The sequence below is a fragment of the Ctenopharyngodon idella genome, chromosome 10 (assembly GCF_019924925.1).
Source record: "Ctenopharyngodon idella isolate HZGC_01 chromosome 10, HZGC01, whole genome shotgun sequence".
Lineage (NCBI taxonomy): Eukaryota > Metazoa > Chordata > Actinopteri > Cypriniformes > Xenocyprididae > Ctenopharyngodon > Ctenopharyngodon idella.
Window position 1 is genome coordinate 27373282 of NC_067229.1, and position 6000 is coordinate 27379281.

Below are 6000 nucleotides of genomic sequence, written 5' to 3' on the forward strand. Positions count from 1 at the left end.
TTAAAAGCGTTTGCTTCCGTCTCTAGCCTTATCTTCCTCTGCTCCTTAATGTCTGTGTCTTGTCCTCTATAGCTGCACACAGATGTGAAAGTGTGTGTGTGTGTTTATGTATATCAGAGAAGCTCCAGTACAGAAAGTTGCTGTTCTGTAGGCAAAGGCGTGTAGTGTGTGTGTATGTGTGCGCGTCTTGAGCAAAGGCTCATACTGCACTGGCTGAAGGGAAACCAAAGCACTTTTAAACTCGCACTGGCTCCCCATGTGACCAGCTCACAGCAGCCAGTGAGGAATATATTAGTGTGGCTTCCTCTGTCCACATGCACCCCCTAGCCACTGTTGCAGGAAGTGTGCGCTGCCAGAGAGACACACGCGCACAATGACATATGCTTACAATACCCAGGGCACTATTAACTAAAACACAAATGCAACCACCCAAAGGGAATTTCTGTTGCTCAGAGGTTGCTCTTTCATAGAGGGGTTTTTGGTTATGCCTTTTTTAATTGTCCATTTTTTCTAAAAAAAAACTTCTTAAGGGAGATTAAAAAAAAAAAAAAAAAAAAAAAAAAAACACAAAAATGAGACATTTGGAACAATTTGATTAAAAATAGACTGTGCAGCCTGAGCTCAGTTGTTGAAATAGAAACTCTAACATCTCCACATATGAGAGTCTTTTTTTCACAAGAGGAAAATCACCAAAATACTTAAGCAAAAGTCTCAATTTGCTCTCTCTTTAAACACACCATTGTCTAGGAGAAACTATTGAGATGCAAAAGAGATCTCATTAGTCATATTTCCTTCCTCTTGGCATTTACTTGGATCATTTTGGCGTAGGTTTGTGGCTATGGCATTTTAAAATGCACAATACCTCAACTGTCCTGATTGACGCCTCCTATCTGGGTTGTTTAAGATAAATTGCTTGTTGTATACATATAAAAGCACCTGCCAAAGGAATAAATTTAACTGTTTATAAAGATAATGTTTTAAAATGTTTGTAAAGATCTCATTTGGCCATTTGATCTTTTTATCTAAAAAGCAAATGGTCCTTGAGATGAAACAAATAACTAAAAACAAACAACAAACACCAAATATAACAAACAACGCACCCTAAACACAATTTTAAAAACTGTACACCAAATATAACAAACACTAAATATAACAAACAACGCACCCTAAACACAATTTTAAAAACTGTACACCAAATATAACAAACAACACATACTAAACATAAACAGCATACAAAACACCAAACTTAAAAACAAACCCCAAATTCAACATAATAAACACTGCACATGAAACAAAACTATCAACATACACCAAATATAAACAACTATACCAGACATAACAAACAGACCACCCAATAAGTAAACAATATACAACATGAATGAATGAATGAATGAATCAATCAATCAATCAATCAATGAATCAATCAATGAATCAATGAATAAATCAATCAATGAATCAATGTTTCCACCAATCACAATCATCAGCCTCTGAACCTTTTACCTCACTTCATTTTTCTGTCTCTCTTTTTCTTCCTCGCTCCTGTTTTTTTATTATTCCATTAAACCACATCTGAACTACAGCTCATCACCAGTTTATACTCCCATCCTCCTCCTTCTCCTCCTCCCTCTCTCTCTCTCTCTCTCTCTCTCTCTCTCTCTCTCTCCTGGGCTCTTGCTTCTATGCAAATGTGCCTCCTGAAACAATGGTGAGAACCTTAGCCAGATAAACACACGGCGTGCATTTACAAATCAATACTCAGAGCTCAGCAGGGCTGTGCATTAAACATGAGCTGCTCCACAGAAAAGCAAAGTCACTACTAGCCCTCCTATCAGTCTGCTCACCGTTCAGCCAGTGGGGGAGACTACCCACAATGCACTGCAGGATCATACGTCACAATGTAAAGTTAGAAGATGAGCTGTAATCTACAGTGATACTGTTAAGTGGTTACAGAAATGACTGCTATTTTGGTTCAGAGGCCAAATCAGGTTTTGGATTCAGCAGCTCAAACACTGAAATGCTATAATAAGATAGAAATTGGGGTCAGTTAATTTATAATTAATGTCAACAATAAGTAATTAATGAACATTGTATAATGCTTAACACATCAGAAGTTCATATATTCATATAAAGATATGAAAAATTCTAAGTTTTATGAGAGCCATTTGAATGTAAATGTATTTGGGATCTTTTTATGTAACTAGTGTTGTGGGCGGTTGTCAGAGCAATATGCTTTGCAGTTGCTAAGATGTTCTAATTGCTATATATATATATATAAGTTGCTATAATATTGATATTCAGGAGCCCATCCCTGGGCTAAGGCTTTGTTTCAGTCCTTAAAGGGATAGTTCACCCAAAAATGAAAATTCTGTCATCATTTACTTCCCCTCAAGTTGTTCCAAACCTGTATACATTTCTTTGTTCTGCTGAACACAAAGGAATATATTTGGAAGAATGTTTGATACCAAGTAAATATCACCCCCCACTGACTACAATAGGCAGTCAATGGGGGGCGAGATCTGCTTGGTTACAAACATTCTTCCAAATACCTTCCTTTGTGTACAGCAGAACAAAGAAATTCATACAGGTTTGGAACAACTTGAGGTAGAGTGTAATGTACAGACACAGTACATTATCAAGTTATTATAAAGTGTTACCAATATAACTTCTGTCTACAAAGATTTACAAAGTTAAAGGCATTCTTGCTGATTAGTTGTAAATCCTTGTTGTGTGTTAATGTTTGTGAATTCTGAAGCCTGTGCCAAAGCTGCACCGCGTCTGGTCAATTGAGTACAAGTGATTCATGTACTTGTTCTTTGTTCACCCAGCCTCAGATCTCTACTTTCAGGATATACTAATTATACCAAGTTTGGTGAGATATGACAAAAGAGTGAGACACATAATAATCGTAATAATTTCTTTTTTTTTGTTCAGTTGATAATAGATGTTGGCAAACTTCCCTGGAGGTAATTATACTGCTTGCAAGGCAGCACTGAATAGATATTTCTCAAATATTCTGCTTAGGGTTTGTTCTAAACCTCTAACCCTAAGTATTAAAACTCCATTCAAACTTTGTTGTATAGATAATTTCAGCCTTTTCTTATTGACTTACATTGATTGAATGTTTGTCATTTAAAATGTAACCAACAGCAATAAAACCATTGTTATATTTGACTGAATTTCAAATGTACTTTCTTGCTACTTGTTTTAAAAGCTACTTTTACAAAACCTCCCAGTGGAATGCTGAGCAGGAAGTAACTGGACGAGAATGTTCTCGTCTTCCCCACCGTGTGTCTGAGTGCTCGTTTGATTAGAGCTATTTTTATGCATGTCTCATCATAGCATATTGTATTTACGATATGAAAATTCTAATATGAGTGAGGAATCCTGTAGAGACTCGCCACAAGTTCATGGACATTGAAAGGACTGAAAACTGTCTGAGGCTGTTTGTTACTCAGAAGAACTTCTGAGAGGAGGAAGATCACAGGCAGACATGTTCCCTGAGGCTGATTTCAGACGCCCAGAATGGTCAGCAAATATGGGGATGTGCTTTTATGGAACAGACAACTACTGTTAAAGAAACAAAATTAAAATAGGCCCAAATCACTTCTTAATTAATGCTGGTAGTCTCACGATAGATAGATAGATAGATAGAACGATAGATAGAACGATAGATAGATAGAATGATAGATAGATAGAACGATAGAACGATAGATAGAATGATAGAACGATAGATAGAATGATAGATAGAACGATAGAATGATAGATAGAACGATAGATAGAACGATAGAACGAACGATAGAACGATAGATAGAACGATAGATAGAACGATAGAACGATAGATAGAACGATAGAACGATAGATAGAACGATAGAACGATAGATAGAACGATAGAACGATAGATAGAACGATAGATAGAACGATAGAACGATAGAACGTTAGTTAGTTAGTTAGTTAGTTAGTTAGTTAGTTAGTTAGTTAGTTAGTTAGTTAGTTAGTTAGTTAGTTAGTTAGTTAGTTAGTTAGTTAGTTAGTTAGTTAGTTAGTTAGTTAGTTAGTTAGTTAGTTAGTTAGTTAGTTAGTTAGTTAGTTAGTTAGTTAGTTAGTTAGTTAGTTAGTTAGTTAGTTAGTTAGTTAGTTAGTTAGTTAGTTAGTTAGTTAGTTAGTTAGTTAGTTAGTTAGTTAGTTAGTTAGTTAGTTAGTTAGTTAGTTAGTTAGTTAGTTAGTTAGTTAGTTAGTTAGTTAGTTAGTTAGTTAGTTAGTTAGTTAGTTAGTTAGTTAGTTAGTTAGTTAGTTAGTTAGTTAGTTTGTTTGTTTGTTTGTTTGTTTTATTGCACAAAAGGTGCCGGACAAGTGACACAACAAAGTTAAATGCTTTTGCTTACCTGGACTTGCAAAGGACATTTTCATTAAAAATATCTAAATTTGTGTTTTGAAGATTATCCAAAGTCTTATGGGTTTGGAACGACATGAGGGTGAGTATTTTCTTTTGGGTGAACTGTTCCTTTAACTAATGTAACTCAACTTTCCAAAAGCATTTTGGGGCCGGTTTTTGTGATATGGCTAGGTTTTAAGTCAGCATGAAATGGAAATTCACCTTATCTATTTTCTAAATAGATGTTATGCATGTTGTGAGCAATTTATTGGTGCATTTTTATTTTTTTTTTACATTAAAACATTTATTCAAAATGTCATAACTGGATGTTTCAGTAAAAGACTTCTCTCTCGTAACATATTCAAGACTTCTCCAATCATTTAGAACATTCCTATACTTCCATTTTCCACTTTAAGAGTGGGTTAGTACATAGTAGTGATAGACACTTAATATAAAGTGGGTCCAATTTCGCCAATGCCATGTCATGTGATCTTTAATTCTCGTGATTTAAAACAGAAGTAAGCATTGTCATTGACATTTATTTTCCTCTAAACCAACACAGCCAATACTGAATGAACTATGACACTTCACTAAAGAACGTTGCAACTAAACTTTCTGATGAAACTGTCATTTTGACAGCAGTCACTTTTATAGTATGCGTTGTCTGTCAAACCTTGTGTCTATGTCAAGGTGAATGCTTTGAACTTTTCCGTAAAAAAGCTTGTGTAATCACATAGGGCACATCACATTTCATTTCTGTTCATGTTGTCGGCTTGTTATGACAAGAACATCATTCAGCAAACACACTTGGCCATTATCCACAACTTTGATAGGGTGCACCTTAATATGCTCAAAACCTCACTGGTGTTGCAGCAGTGTTGCATCATCAAAAATCTTTGCCACATGAGAAAACAATTTTTTTTTTTTTTTTTTTGCATGTAGTTCAGGAACTCTGAAAACTGGCATGTTAAGAGAACATCCATTGAGAGTTTTTGACTGGTTTGTCAGGGATCCTAAAGTCTAACCTGAGGGCCATTAGACGGATGGTGTACTTCATCAATTTCGTCAAATGGATTTTGCAGCCATACATTTTGACTATAAACAGTTATTGATGCATGACAGCCTGTTTCAGAGTTTCATCCTCAGCATCCCGTCCTGCTCTGCATGTTTAGTGATCTACTGATGCCTGAGATTGTGTCCCTCGAGAACTGCAGGATACAGGATATTGCAGAGCAGATCATTTGCACAAGTCAAAAAAGGCGACAGAGACCACAAAATGTATCTGACCCAATTCTACACAGAATATTCTGCTTTAAAGCACTATGGAAGAGATCAAACATCTCATACAGTTAGATATTCTCAGCATTATAAGCAACAGCGGAAACAGAAACAAGAGGAGACAACACTGTACAATCCACCAACAAAAATTACAAGCTTTTAAATCAATACCATTACATATACAAATTATCCTGGTTTTGCTGTAGTAACAGTAACTGTTTTTTTTATGACAGAAATGTTATAGTTTTAGTTTCTTTTTTACATGGCTCTCTGGAATACTTAACCCTGACTGGTCAATAGTGAGACTTCCATTCAGCTGGTTAACTGAAACCGGTGCAAATTTTGTGTCT

At 35.6% G+C, this 6000-nt stretch overlaps 1 protein-coding gene across 4 annotated transcripts in view; it reads right to left on the minus strand.

The window, feature by feature from the left end:
- Window positions 1–1519, minus strand: part of cntfr (ciliary neurotrophic factor receptor) — a 191399-nt gene extending 189880 nt beyond the window's left edge. For 2 of the 4 annotated variants that reach the window (XR_007932213.1, XM_051909473.1), the window contains exon 1: window positions 1–229. The gene's annotated coding sequence lies outside the window, so the exon portion shown is untranslated. Of the gene's footprint in view, window positions 230–1500 lie in introns of those variants that run through there. The other 2 variants (XM_051909475.1, XM_051909474.1) reach the window with 2 other exon arrangements.
- Window positions 1520–6000: the final 4481 nt, after the last annotated feature.